The following is a 16,153-nucleotide window of genomic DNA, read 5'->3' as shown; positions in this document are numbered from 1 at the left end:
TCCAAGTCCCTCAGTACATTAAGTGAACTACCATTCAGTGCCATTTTTTTTTTTTTTTTTTAACCTCCATTCTTATTCCCTCCTCAGATCACCTAAGTGATCCAAGCATCATTCTATTGATCATAACAGCCAATTGGACTTTGGGGGTCATACCCCCCCCCCTCCCAGCCAGAACATCGGTCCTTTTACCACCTAGGAGCGTGCCCCTATTTTTGGGACCACACACGTTCCCCATTCAAGCAAGTAAAAACCTCTACCTCCATCATTTAGAATCAACAATCAACCTCATCCCTATTTTCACCTTGTATTCTCCCATCTACACAGGTCTCCAAAGAACCTTTTAACATCTATTAGTGGGCTCACTCTTCATCCTACCTAACAAGGCTCACATCCATCTTTACTGGTAACTACCATTTACACTCCACTTATTTGTTTGCTAGCATTATACTGATTTTTCTTGTTTATACCTTTCACAGTGTCTTCACAAGGCCTCCCGCCACTTGAGTACTTACACCAAACCTAGTACCTTAGGTAACTACCATTCATCTCTATACAGCTATTACATCAGTTACCTTCCCTATATTAATTTCCCCCTCCTCCGTTTTTTCTAGACCCAGCAACTGGACTGTGACCCATACTTTGGCCCCCGCTTCCTACTATTATACAAGCGGACTCTTACGAACTGCTAACCAGCTGACTAACCAGGATCTGACAAGGACTTCACTTGCACCTTTTATTCCACGCCGATACCCACCATTTATCTCAATCATTGTCATTACGTCTAGCCATTTTAATATTTTATATTCGTTGTACTTTTAAATTTCTATATTAAATTGTCATTGTCCTTTTAAACTTTACCATTAAATTGTTATTTTAATTTACCAATCTATTTAGGTTGTTATTCAGCCGCTTTTATATACCTGCTAACACCTGAGATCTAATTACTTTGGCCCACAGGGCAGCGCAAATTAATCTAGTTTTTTAAGGAGTGCTATTTGACTCTTGGAAAACAAATTATTGTAGAATAGTTTGCGGACTCCATATGCAGAGACCCTAAGTGCCAGAATAGCAAAATCCCCCCCCCTTCCTCAAGTAACCCAGTTTTGAAAAATACATCCCTCTGGGAATTTATCTACAAGTGATGTGAAGATTTTGAATCCATGGGCATTTTCCAAAAACAAGCAGCAGTGGAAAGAAAGCGGAGAGCAAAACATATGCTCACCTTCAACTTGAATCACTAGTTTTTTCCTGCACCACATTAAGAGCTTTCACTAATCAGGTTCCCACGCTCTGCAGCGAACCTGGCAGAAGGGGATTCGCAGGTCCCATCATTGACTTCATGTTAACGTGCACACAGCGCACACAGTTCTCTTCTCTGCTTTTCATTCAACTTCCCCTTTTAATTTTAACCCCTTCATTCTTATTTCTAATTTTTTATTCCCCAATTTCCCATCTTTTCTTTTTTTCTTCTTTTCCTCTTCATGCTTCCTTTTTTTCTCCCTTTTTCCTCTTCACTTCTTCTTCCATGTTTTTTCCACTGCATTCTTTACTATTGGCAGCATGGGTTTATCTCCACTTTCTCCAGATGCACAAGGTATAGCAGGAAGGCTCATACAACTCCCTCATTCACTAGACCAGCTGACTGTAGTAGGAAGGCTCACACAGCTCTCTCACCCACTAGACAAGGTGTGTAGTTGGATTATCCCCTACGGTGATCCTTAAGTATCTTGTACATCAACCACACAACAAGGAGCCGGTGTAATCACACACCGCTGGCCAAAACAATCACCTCCAAGTTTTCCATAAACTATGTTATGTTACACTATGTTACTTTCGGTTTGTTTTAACTTTGTCTCCACGTGTAATGTTCAGGTTCAAGCCCAACGGCCTCAGATCTTTCTACCCAGCACCATGCCTTTGTAAGAACACACGTGAGCCAATGCAAGTTGGCATGGGTAACACTCTATTCTTTCTGCTCATAGCAAAGCCAACAACCATCTCTCCCTCCTGTCAGGGCCGGCTCCAGGTTTTTCTGTGCCCCGAGCGAAGGAGTCTCAGTGGGCCCCTTTAACACATACCACGATTCATGATGCACAGATACCGCAGAGAAATATATATATATATAGTACAATGCAAAGATTTCACTTCTTACATTACATGAGTGATATCTATTGTAAATTCCACAATAGCTCAGAGACCGGCGAACCGCTCCACACAGTATACTGGCCCCCATAAAATGATCCATATGGAATACTGGCCCCCATAAAATGCTCCATACGGAATACTGGCCCCCATACAACGCTCCATACAGCATACTGGCCTCCATTAAATGCTCCGTACAGGATACTGGCCCCCATATAACGCTCTGTACAGGATACTGGTCCCCTTATAATGCTCCATACAGGATACTGGCCCCCATATAATGCTCCATGCAGGCTGTTCCCCCCACATAATGCCCCATGCAGGATGTCACCCCCCATATAATGCCCCATGCAGGATGTCACCTCTCCCCCCCCATATAATGCCCCATGCAGGATGTCTCCCCCATATAATGCCCCATGCAGGATGTCACCCCCCCATATAATGCCCCATGCAGGATGTCACCCCCCCCATATAATGCCCCATGCCTCCATACATTAAAAAAAAAAAAATCAAATACTCACATCACTCCTCCTCACCTGCTGCCACTGCTCAGGTCCAGACTCCAGCGTTGCCGGCGTTGTCCCGCTCTACGCTGCCTGTGATGGCACAGGGGAGGGCGCAGTGGAAAGACGTCACTGCACCCTCTGACCTGAGATGTCACAGGTAGCACACAGCAGGAAGACAGCGGATCTGCGGAGGCACGGAGAGAGGTAAGTATCCGGCTGCCGGGGCCCTGAGCAAGCGGGGGAGAAGGTTGGGCGCTGGCACCACTCTCCTCCGCCCACAGCCTGGCGGGGTGCCCGACCGCGAGTGGGCCCCCCGCCTGCTCAGGGCCCTGACACTTACCCGGGTGCGCCGGGTGCTGATGCTGGCCCTGCCTCCTGTGGCAGGGCAGTGTTTGTTTGCCCAAACAAGGACTTATCTCTCACTCTCCTTAATACAAAGATTGCAAGCATCATCATGTCCTCTTTTAACATTCAGATCCAAGCCAGTGAGAGAGCGAGTTGCCTCCTTGTTTCCAATTGCAGTGTATGAAGTTTACTTCATTTCTCATAATTTTTAAGGTTGAAGGTAGACATAAGTTGATCGAGTTCAACCTATAGCCTAACATGTTAATCCTGAGGAAGACAAAAACCCTATGAGGCAGATGCTAATTGCCCCATATTATTGGAAAAATTTCTTTTCAACTCCATATATAGCTAATACACTAGTTCCCTGGATCAACATTGCATCAAAGAATCTAAAGATTTAAAAAGAAAAAACACAGTAGTTTGACAATAAATGGCTTCACCCAACCAATAACCATGATTGGAGAAAAAGGTTTTTTGTTATTATTCATATTCTCTGAAACAAGGTCAAGAAAGGAAAAATTATGCAGGGGTATGTAAACTTTTGAGCACAACTGTGCATATATATTTATGACGCACCGCCTGGGACGTGGGGTACTCGGTAGCCGGGCCGGTCGATGCTGGGGGATGTCATGGTGGCAGTGACCCGGTCTGTGACCCAGGGCGGTCAATTAAAGGGGAAAGTAAAAAATAATAAAGTTTTTAGAGAATAATGTTCGTGACGCCACCATTGGTATGCGGCTATATGGGGCCGCCGCTGCGGCACAGATCCTCTGGAGCTGATGGTGACGCAGCAGAGTTGGTTCAGATCTCCACAGGCAGAGCTTAGCTCCAGGGCAGTAGATGGTGATTTTATGAGGTAGATGTTGTTGGTGCGGTGTAATGCAGGTGATGGCACAGCAATTATTCAAGGACACAGTGGGGTGCAGTCTTCAGGTTTTACTCACAGTTCTTAAGTTCCTCAGGTTACAATCACCGGTGTGCAACTGCCCTCGTCGTCCTGTGTCCTCCGGGGTAGTGATCCAGCAAACTCTCTGGTACCTCAGTAGCACTTGGATGGGACCCCGTTCTATGTACCTTTCCCGGTCGTCTCACTGCGCTGACTCTCACCCTCCTGCCCTGCGCCTCACAATCAGTGTCCCAAGCCAGTGGACCCTATGTGGCCACCTTTTCAGCGATATAATTGTGGGTTTTTGCTGAAAAAACCTTGAAAATGCTGCAGCCTCTGGTTGGCTAGCTGAGCCTGGTTGTTCTCCACTAGTCTGGGGCCGGTCCCCTTCTTTGGCCCGATCCCTGCACGTGCGTGTGAATTTGTGCGCACGGGTGGCTTCCTGCACTCACCGTGCCACTGGGATTCGCTCTGTCTCTGGAGCCTTTCCCTCTGTTCCCGTCCTCTCTCACTCTCCTCCTGGGCCTCTCTTACTAGGCCCAGCTCCTCTCTCTCCTTCCTTGCTCTCCTGAGCGGAGCTCCTCCTGAGCTCCCACTCCCAACTGTCTCTCCTCTGAACTGACCTACTTCTAGATTGTTCCCCTTCTTCTTATACTCTTCCTTTCGGTGCTCCCCTGAACTACTTCCTCCACCCACCTCCTCTACCTAGTTCCACCGACCAGCTAGGGACTGTGCTCTCCCCTCGGAGCAATCTCGCCCTTCCCTACTGAAGTGGATTGTATTGGATGTGGGTGTGTGGGTCCCGGGTAGTACTCTGTCCTTACCTGAGAGTGGGGACCACACCTCTGGGTGAGATGCAGTACCTCTGTGGCTACTGGACCCGCAGAGGCGCCACATATACATACACACACATGTGCGTGACACAATATATATACATACACATGCACGCGACACAGTATATATATATGTACTGTATGTCATATGCACAATGTATTATATGATTTTATGTGCACATATGATGCGCCCCCTGGGCCGTGGGGTACTCGGTGCCGGGCCGGGCGTTGCTAGGGGAGATGTCACAGTGGCGGAGACCCGGTCCGTGACCCAGGGTGGTTAGTAAAAAGGGGATTTTATAGTTTTTATGTACAAAGTTCGTGACGCCACCTGTGGTATGCGGCTAAAGGGAGCCGCCGCTGCGGAGCATGTCCTCTGGAGCTGATGTTAGTGCAGCAAAGCTGGGGTGGCTCTTCACAGGTAGAGCTTAGCTCCAGGGCAGTGTAGATGCAATAAGTGATGCTGGGCGTTGTAGTGCAGGGGTGATGGCGCGGATAATAATCACAGAGACAGTGGGGTGCAGTCTTCCGAGTTTACTCACAGTTCTTAAGTTCCTCAGGTTACAGGTTCCGAACTACATCCTCCCACGTCGTGCTGCGTTCACCAGGCAGGGGCTCAGCAATCCCTCAGGTAATTCAAGAGTGCCTGACAGGACCCCTTTCTATGTGCCTTCCTCAGTCGTCTTCCTGCACTGGCTCTCGCCCTCCTGCCCTGCGCCTCACAATCAGTGTCCCAATCCGGTAGCCTCGGGTCTTGTCGGGCGACCTGCAGTCCCCTGGACCCTCTATGGCCACCTTTTCGGCGATATAATTGTGGTTGTGGCCACTGCACCTTACAAGTACAGCAGCCTCCGGTTCCTAGCTGAGCCTAGTAGTTCTCCACTAGTTTAGGGTCCGATCCCCTCTGCGGCTCGATCCCTCCACTGCCTGGCAGATTCGGGCGTACGGGTGGCCTCCAGCACTTCCCGTACCCCTGGGATCCCTTCTGTTCCTGGAGCCTTTCTCCTGCTCCCTCTCCTCTCTCAGTCCTAGGCCTCTAGGGCTAGGCCCGCCTCCCGAGCAGAGCTCCTGCAGAGCCTCTGCTCCTTTCGCTTCTCCTCCTCTGACTGATCTCTCTGAACTCTCAAGATGGCTCCCCTTTTATACAGCTTCCTTTCATGCTCCCCTAACCTGCTTCCTCCACCCACACCCACTACATGGTTCCCCCTCACTTGGTTCCCCTCCACTCCAGCCAGGGACCAGGGACTGTGCTCTCCCTTAGGAGCAATCTCGCCCTGCCCTACTGAAGTGGATGTGTTGGATGCAGGTGTTAGGGTCCCGGGCTGCACTCTATCCTTACCTAACAGTGGGATACCACACCTCTGGGTAAGATGTAGTACCTCTGTGGTGACTGAACCCGCAGGTGCGCCACAAATACACAGCTCTACATTATAAGGAGAAAATTATGGTGACACGTCTGTTAAATGGGTTATCTTATCAAATAGATAAAATTGCAAAGTGCTTGTAAGAATAAGTAATAGTGTGTATATAGTCTATAGTGTCCTGATCATTACCAAGGTTACCGACCACTCCAGAGGTGGTTGGTTTACTAGGCAAGGAGCTTGTGCTTCCATGTTCTTTTCTATAGAGCTTGCACGCTCCTGTCTGAAGCTGAATGGATCACTGGATCGTGGTCAGCTTCAGACCCCTCCCATAGTTGCACAGACAATGCTGCCCCTGCTTGTAGCATTGAAGAGTGCGGAGCGCCAGCATTTCAGCTTTGTTGCTGGAGTGCACTGTCAATCATCAGGTACGCACTGACACCCAGCATGCTGTTTGGAAGAGGAGCAGTGCACTCCTGAAAATAAGAAATTGAAAATGAGCCTTTATTCATTCAATTGATTGTCTTCATTCCGTTCAATTGACCTGGGATAAAATAATACCAAACCCCCGCCATGCCGGTGTGACTTCACTAACATATGACATAATGGCCGGTGGTACTGAGCTCAGTGATACCAATGGGGTCCTGTAATAGGAGCCACCGATGTAACAAGTCTTTCATCACATTTCCTCCCTCCAAAATTTTCCCCCATCACCTGTGAGTGATATTATTGAGAAGTGTAAGGAACTGCAGCAACTCAGCCACGAAGTGGAGACCCCGTAACGATACAGAGCAGGGGGCCGAGTGCTGAGGAATGGAGGGCAGAAAGTCACCAACGCACTGCTGACTCCATAACTGCAATGTGATTGATGCGATGCGATTAACATCAGCACAAAAACTGTGCACCAGGAGCTTCATTGTATGGGCTTCCATGGCCACTGGACTCTGGAGCAGTGGAAACGTTCTGTGGAGTGATGGATCCTGCTTCTCTATTTGGCATCTGATGGATGAGTCTGTGTTTGGCGAATGCCAGGAGAACATCACCTACCTGACTGCATTGTGCCAGCTGTAAAGTCTGGTGGTGAGGGAGAACATCATAGGGCTGATTTTGAGGGTTTGGCCTAGTCCCTTAGTGAAGAGTAATCTTAAATTGAACCTGACAGTTGCCCTATCTGGTTTTTGAGAGCCTGGAAAAGTTGTCCTGTTTCCTTCAATGTTTCAGAATACATAATATTTTTTCGGAAGACCATATTCTGTTCCCAATGATTGTGCCCGAGTGCACAAAGCAAGGTCCATAAAGGCACGATTGGGGCAGTTTGGTGTGGGAGAATCCAATATCAATATCTGACCCCACAAATGCTCTTATGGATGAATGGGCAAAAATTCCCATAGATTCCTCCAGAAACTAGAAAGTATTATCAGAGAAATAGAAGCTGTTATAGCTGCAAAGGAGGTACCATCCCCATATTTATACCCATGGGTTCAGAATGGGAGGTCATACAAGCTGCTGTAGGTGTAATGTAGAGGGGGCACAAACATTTTGCCCATATATGTATTCTATTCACAGCTCTCCCTTATGTGCATTATATATACTCTGAGCGTCTGTGCACATCTGTGCTGAGGTTCCCATAGATAACAGAACCCACGATGCCGCACCCAACATACCCACCTGCCTTATAACTGGGTCTGTCAGGTTCCACCAGGGCTTCCATCGTTTTAACAGAAATTATACGATCCATTACTACTTTTAATTATTTTCCAAAGTAATTCTAAATTAATTTTAATTATACTTAGGTGTGGGGATCAAGTTAATTTAATCTAAAAAATATCATCATTACTGATTCATACATTATCCAGAAACAAATGCAGATTTGTATATCTAATAAACCTCCTTTACCGCACGAGGATCTGGCATTCTTGTGTATAACAGTCCCAATCCTTGTGGGATTGCAAGGATCTTTCCCACAATTCCACACTCCAGTACATGTGACTGCAAAGTTGAATGTGACGTGGCGACGGGTTAGGGAAGCCATATTGGTTGAGGCAAGCTGTTAAATGAGTTTCACGTTACACAATATCGCCATCTGCTGGCAACAGAATCAATAGCGTGTCCATTTATTATATTGAATATTATTATTAAAACATAGGAAAGCATATTTTGAATCACAATCATATCATGCAGATATTATTATGCATGAATTATAGATGCAATTATTATGGTATCTGGGCACACAACTAAATGGTGTTGCTACAGCAACTTTTTAGAGCAGACCCATAGGCGGATTATAATGAGGGCAATCCGGGCTACCGCCCGGGGCCCCGAGCCTACAGGGGGCCCGCGGCTCCGGGCGGGGTGTCTAATGCCGGATTGCCCTCATTATATGTGCGGGCCGCTGCGGCACATACAGGTAGCAGTGGCGGGAGAGGGGGCCCCGGACCGCTCCCCCAGCAGCGGCCGCCGCTACTTCTTCACCGGCCGGGCCAGCACTGCAGCAGTTAACTTCCCTGTGCTGGCCCAGCCGCGTCACTGCTAGGAGACACGGCCCTGTGCGCGGCCGTGTCTCCTAGCTGTGACGTCACGCAGTGCGCGCCCCGCCTGCACTGCTGCAACGGAGAAGTCAGAGCAGGCAGGAGGAATGGAGCCTGGGGATGGTGAGTCTGTGTGTGTATGTGTGTGTGTGTGTGTTTGTGTTTGTGTGTATGTGTGTGTGTGTATGTGTATGTGTATGTGTGTATGTGTATGTGTGTATGTATGTGTGTGTGTGTGTGTGTGTGTAGGCAGATATTGTGTGATGTCTGTTTATATGTATTTTTGTGTTTCAAATGTGTTTATGTATGTATGTATATGTCTGTATATGTTTGTGTGTGTGCGTGACTGCATGCGGTCTCCTGCTGAGTATAGTTGGCGCCGTGCAGCCTCCTGCTGTCTCTGGGGGAGGGGGGCACCGTGCGGCCTCCCACTATGTATAGATGGTGCTGTGCGGCCCCCCGCTGTGTATAGATGGCGCCGTGCGGCCCCCCGCTGTGTATAGATGGCGCTGTGCGGCCCCCCGCTGTGTATAGATGGCGCCGTGCGGCCCCCCGCTGTGTATAGATGGCGCCGTGCGGCCCCCCGCTGTGTATAGATGGCGCCATGCGGCCCCCTGCTGTGTATAGATGGCGCCGTGCGGCTCCCTGCTGTGTATAGATGGCCCCGTGCGGCCCCCTGCTGTGTATAGATGGCGCCGTGCTGCCCCCTGCTGTGTATAGATGGCGCCGTGCGGCCCCCTGCTGTGTATAGATGGCACCGTGCGGCCTCCTGCTGTCTCTGGGGGGGGCGCCGTGCGGCGTCCCGCTGTGTATAGATGGCGCCGTGCGGCCTCCTGCTGTGTATAGATGGCTACGTGCTGCCTCCTGCTGAGTATAGATGTCGCCGTGTGGCTTCCTGCTGTCTCTGGGGGGCGCCGTGCGGCCTCCCACTGTGTATAGATGGCACCGTGCGGCCTCCTGCTGTGTATAGATGGCTACAAGCGGCCTCCTGCTGTGTATAGATGGCGCCGTGCGCATGTATGTATATGTCTGTATATGTTTGTGTGTGTGCGTGACTGCATGCGGTCTCCTGCTGAGTATAGTTGGTGCCGTGCAGCCTCCTGCTGTCTCTGGGGGAGGGGGGCACCGTGCGGCCTCCCACTATGTATAGATGGCGCTGTGCGGCCCCCCGCTGTGTATAGATGGCGCCGTGCGGCCCCCCGCTGTGTACAGATGGCGCTGTGCGGCCCCCGCTGTGTATAGATGACGCCGTGTGGCCCCCCGCTGTGTATAGATGGCGCCGTGCGGCCCCCGCTGTGTATAGATGGCGCCATGCGGCCCCCTGCTGTGTATAGATGGCACCGTGCGGCTCCCTGCTGTGTATAGATGGCGCCGTGCGGCCCCCTGCTGTGTATAGATGGCCCCGTGCGGCCCCCTGCTGTGTATAGATGGCGCCGTGCTGCCCCCTGCTGTGTATAGATGGCGCCGTGCGGCCCCCTGCTGTGTATAGATGGCACCATGCGGCCTCCTGCTGTCTCTGGGGGGGGCGCCGTGCGGCGTCCCGCTGTGTATAGATGGCGCCGTGCGGCCTCCTGCTGTGTATAGATGGCTACGTGCTGCCTCCTGCTGAGTATAGATGGCGCCGTGCGGCCTCCTGCTGTCTCTGGGGGGGCTCCGTGCGGCCTCCCGCTGTGTATAGATGGCGCCGTGCGGCCTCCTGCTGAGTATAGATGGCGCCGTGCGGCCTCCTGCTGAGTATAGATGGCACCGTGCGGCCTCCTGCTGTCTCTGGGGGGCGCCGTGTGGCCTCCCACTGTGTATAGATGGCACCGTGTGGCCTCCTGCTGTGTATAGATGGCTACGAGCGGCCTCCTGCTGTGTATAGATGGCGCCGTGCGGCCTCCCGCTGCGTATAGATGGCTACGTGCGGCCTCCCGCTGTGTATAGATGGCACCGTGCAGCCTCCCGCAGTGTATAGATGGCTACGTGTGCTCAATATTGAGTCATACAATTAATTTAAGGCTATGTGCCCATGATACAGAAATGTTCCAGATTTTTTTTGAGCGTTTCTGCATCTCCCTGGCAGAAAAAACGCATGCGGATTTTACATGCGGATTGTGCATGCGGATTTTGCATGCGGATTGTACATGCGTTTTCCTGCCAGGGACATGCGGATGTGAAGCGTTCTTCACTTGCATTTCCACATGCGGGTTGTGATTTTAGCATCACTTGGAAAGTGCTTGACAACTTGGTTACACTATATAAATCCATGCAACCAGCATGGATTTATATAGCGTGACCCTAAAAGAATGGTAAAAAATAAAAAATATATACTTACCTTCTGATGGCCTGCCGAAGCCAGCGGTCGCGTGACCCGTCACATGACTAAATGACGTCACGGCAGGTCCTTTTCAGACCATCGCGAGCTGCCGGCAAGCCAGGACTCATCGGATAAAGACACCGGGGGCCATCAGAAGGTAAGTATAATATTTATTTTTTATTTTATTCTTTTTTTACAGGTTCTATGGCCCCCGGGTCCGAAGGAGAGTCTCCTCTTCTCCACACCCGGGTACCATCCGCACATTGAAACGCTTGGATTCCGCATGTACAGATGCAGTGATGCGGATGCCATGCGTTCTAATGCAAGTCAATGGCGGCGAAAACGCCACGCTTCCGCAAAATAATTGGTAATGCTGCGGATTTTTCGCCAATGATAATCCGCAGCGGAAATTTCCGCAGCATGTGGCACCCCGAGGACTCGGCTGCTACAGGGGTATTGCACCTCAGACCAGAGGTGTGGTATTCCACTCCTGGGTAAGGATGGAGTGTGGAACTGGGCTCAGATAGCTGCATGCACCACACTCACCCCATTTCCGGGGGACAGATCAACGGTACTCCCACCAGATAGATGTGCAGGTACGACAGCTTCTGTCCCTGGCTGGAGTAGGGGGGGGGGGGAACATCCCAGTGGTGTAGGAGCAGACAGGAGAGGGACTCTGGGCATAGGAAGGAGCCCATTGGGTGCTTGTCACCTGGGCTCGGGTGTCAGAGGGAGTATATAAGGTGGGCACCATCTTAGGACAGGGTCCTGTTCAGAGAAGAGTCTGTGCAGAGAGGAGCTCAGCCAGAGAGGGCTGACAGGGAGCTGCGGCTCCGTCTGGGCCCAGCTCCAGAGCCAGGCCTGAAGCAGAGAGACGCAAGGAAAGGCCCAGAGACGAAAGCATAGAGGGAACCCTGAGATCCTACGAGAGAACTAAAACGGGTGAAGGGTTGGCAGAGAAGGGTACCGGATCCCAAACTGGTGGAGGTTAATCATCCTTAGCCAGGAACCGGAGGTCGTGGTCAAGCTTTGGCACGACCCCTCGCCACATCCACCAGGAAGGCACGCCACATAGGGTCAGGGAAACCGGAGAGAGGTTTTGCCCCCATAAGGCCCGAGGAAGCCGGACAAAGGTGGGTCCCTGGTGGGGACGGCCAGTAGGAAGGAAGAGAGGGGAGCTCAGGACCACGCTCTGGAACTGCCTGGGAGTTGGCCGAGTCCCTGACCTGGTGGACGCAGCACGACTCGGGTGGTCCTACTGTGCACGGGCAACCTGGTAAAGAACTGTGAGTAAAGCTTTTGAAACTGCACTTCAAGCCTCCGTGTTTCGTCGTCGCACCTGCACCATCAGTACTGGGACACCCGCACCATCACTCCCATCTCCATCTCTGGCATATCTGCCCTGAGGCCGTACTCCTCCCGTGGGGAGTCATCTCATTCTCAGCTGCACCAACAACACCGGCCTCAGCGGTCTGCCGTGCAGCGGCGGTTTCGTGACCGCAATCCACGGGTGGCGTAGTCGAACATTCTAACATCTACTGCTAAACACCGCCACTTAGTTTGACTCCCTGGGCACGGACCGGGTCACCGCCACGAAACTACTACCCCTATCAGATCCGGCTCCGGGTAGGCCCCCCCCGCGTGCGCGCGATGCCGCACGACACAGGCCCAGGGGCACGTCACACAGCACATGCGGATTATCATTGTGGAACATGGCAGACCTTCTACCAAGCGTTATTTAAGCGTTTCTGCAGCGGAATTGCCGCTGCGGAAACGCTTAAAAAACGCATAGTGGGCACACAGCCTAAAAAAAAATATTATAATTAATATTGTGCCAAATTAATTTCACGTGAACTATCACATGATCTATCACAGGGGATCATGTGACATGTCACGTGATAAATCAGGTGTGTGTGTGGGTGGGGGGGTCCGTGCCTTCTAAACTGCCCGGGGCCCTTGCTACTCTTAATCCACCCTGAGCAGACCTCAAGGTTTTCATTGAAGATTATGACAAATAATTTTACAATAATCTTCTTCAAAATGTTACATGTAGGGGGGATTGGATGACGGAGAGAGATTGTATTGGTTGCAATTCTGTTTTATGTATCATATGTTATACATAAATTTAAATGGGTTTTCCAGTTTTAGGAGCAGAGCTCAGATTGCTGCTGTTAACTATTTAAATGCAGCTGACAGCCTCTGACAGCAGCATTTAAATGGAGCAGTTACTGTTGTGTGCGCACGCACCGGCTCTCTGCAACACAATCACAGGGCACTAATGGTTTACAATGGCAGCCGGGGGTCTACTGAAGGCTGAACAGTTTTTACTATTTAAACAATGAGATGATCGCAGCTTCAAGTCTCCTATGGAGACTACAAAACAAAAAAAGTTTTCAAAAATATATATATATATAAAAAATTTGAATCACCCAATTTATCACCCATTAACAATAAAAAAAACAGGCAGCTGGAGACCTATGATCAACTGGTGTGTATAAAAGCGCGGTCGGGCCACAGTTTTGTGCACCTGTGAAAAGAAGGACACTGCTGAACAGAGGTCAGACAGAGTCCAGAGTAACTCTGCTGCCTCATTATAGTGAATGGATCCCTCAGGGGTTTCATCTGAATCACGTCATTCGGGGATTTAGATGGAAACTCCGATGTAAGTGCTCAGCGTAAAGCGCAAGATAAATGCGATCCCAAATGTTATGTAAAATGTTCCCAATAAAAGCTTCAACTCAATCCACAATAAAGCCCCCATTCAGGTCCGTCATCTATCAATGGAAATATAGCGGCCTTCCGCATTACTGGTAGCACAAAGGGTCTGGAAAAGTGCTATAGCATCCTCATCCCCCAAAAGAAATACAACCAATTTTGCGCTCCCAAATCCAAATATCCCCCTCCCTTCTGAGTCCCAATGTGCCTAAGCCACATTTAGCCTCCACATGTTTGACATTTCTGTAGCAATGAGAGCCTGCCTAATTTACTGGTGCATGTCTCCAGAAGCACAAGCTAGGCATAATGTACTGGGCCAGCGGCGGACACTAACAGCTTGGGACTCTGTGCAAGAAATGTGTTTGGGCCCCCCCTCATTTTAGGGCGACCAAGTTATAGATTCTACAAATTTTATATATTATACTGTATATTACATTCTCCTCTCATTATGTATATTGTGGTCCCTTATTAAACAATGCTTTCTCTTATTATGTACAGCACTATTCCTTACATATCGTATTCTCTTATTATTTATAACACCCTGTTTTTATTACATATCATCCTTTCTTGTTAGATATAAACTGAACTGACAGCTGATTGAGCATGGGAAAACTTATTTTCTGATGGAAGAGCTGATGTACTGGACTTCTGGTCAGATGCTTCTCTATCAGCAGTCATTTTATATCTTAGAAGAGAGGGCTATGTAATAAAGAGAGGGTACTGTGAGTAACAAAAATAACAAGAATATGGTATGTAAGGGACAGTGCTATATATAACAAGAGATGATACTATGTAATAATGGGACGGAGCTTTACATAACAATAGAAGACGTATGTAATAAAGAACCCCCCCGTATATAACTAGAGAGGATGCTACATAATAAGAGACGGCATTATACATGACTAGAGAGTTAGGTACGTAATAAGAGACTGTTATATATAATAAAAATGAAAACTATGTAATTAAGGATGGCTTTATGTATAACAAGAACATACACTATATACTAAGGGACGGCGCTGTATATAACAAGAACGTACACTGTACACTAAGGGACTGCGCTATACATAATAAGGCTACGTTTTTGTATCAGTGTGAAGTGTCGGTGTGCTGCCTGATTTCTTTCTTAGACAGCAGACAGACCCATTGCATATGTTCTATTCTGATTCTCAAGATGTAATGAGAAATAGACATGTTTTGAGTCTCACAGATCTCTTTCTTGGATCCATGATTTTCACAAATATGTGAATTTATCTATGAAACTCTGTGTGTCATCCGATAAAAAAATATGTCAGCACAAGGACATTTCACACGAATATGAAAATGTGACCTAAGGGATTTTACAAATAACAGGATTACTCCAAGTCACACAGTATAAATAATAAATACTTACATCCATTGATCACTGACGTCTTATTAGAGAAGTTTTCTGTTATTTCTTCTCCATCCTGTCAGACCTTCATGACGACATCTCCAGGCCATGACTCGTCTTGTCAGACTGATCACCGCAGCCCTAAAAATAACAATGTCACATTATATATACATTTGTCTCCTGAATAAAAAATACCCCACACTGCGCCCCTGAATATAAATATCTACCCCACTATTAATATACTATTAGCCACGCACCATTCAAAATATAAACTGATAGACAGCACTGTGTCCCCATTAGCTATAATCTCCGCTGCCCAATAATTTTAAATTAATCAGTCTGTGTGACTTTCCCCCCAATTGATTTGAACGTTATGTGCACACGTTCTTTTTGTTTCTTTTTAGCACGGATTTGTTGTGGAAAATATGCAGCATTTTAGAGTACAAGCAAAGTGAATGAGATTTCTGACATCTCATGCACACATTGCTTATTTTCTCCTTGCAGAGTTGCAGAAGATTAAAATCTGCATAATGTAAATTTTTACAGCGTATTTAATCTATACTAATGAGTGGGGAAAATACGCAACAAAAACACATGTAAAAAAACACGGCAAAAACACTTATTATATGCAGCGTTTTTTCCTGCCAACATATCAGGATTTGCAGGAGAATTTTTTGCAGCAAATACTGAACATGTGCACATAGTATTAATATCTATCCTGTGTTCTCTCCCCCTACACACACATTTATTATAAGTCCTGAATAATGTCAAAATGAATTAGGGGGTGGGAAAAGACGTTATCAGGGTCTTATAATGAAATGGGGGATGTGAGAGCAAGCTATCAGGTAATAATCAGGCTTCCAGTAACAATATGACCCATACTGGACCCCTTCCTGGTGTAATGTGTCCCATCCTGCGGTTATTGTGCCCCATCCTTGTCCCTTCCTGAGGTTATTGTGCCCCATCCTAGTCCCCTTCCTGGAGTTATTGCGTCCCATCCTGGCCCCTTCCTAGGGTTGTTGTGGCCCATCCTGGCCCCTTGTTGGGGTTCATGTGCTCCATCCTGGGCCCCTTCCTGGGGTTCATGTGCTCCATCCTGGGCCTCTCCCTAATATAATGTTCCCTGTTCTCCACTATATTAAAAAAACAAAACACCATTCTTGCGCAGT

This window comes from Phyllobates terribilis, unplaced genomic scaffold (genome assembly GCF_046119375.1).
Source record: "Phyllobates terribilis strain yellow unplaced genomic scaffold, ASM4611937v1 Scaffold_9__5_contigs__length_417890890, whole genome shotgun sequence".
In the NCBI taxonomy this organism is placed as follows: Eukaryota; Metazoa; Chordata; class Amphibia; order Anura; family Dendrobatidae; genus Phyllobates; species Phyllobates terribilis.
Note: the sequence above shows the minus strand (reverse complement) of the source record.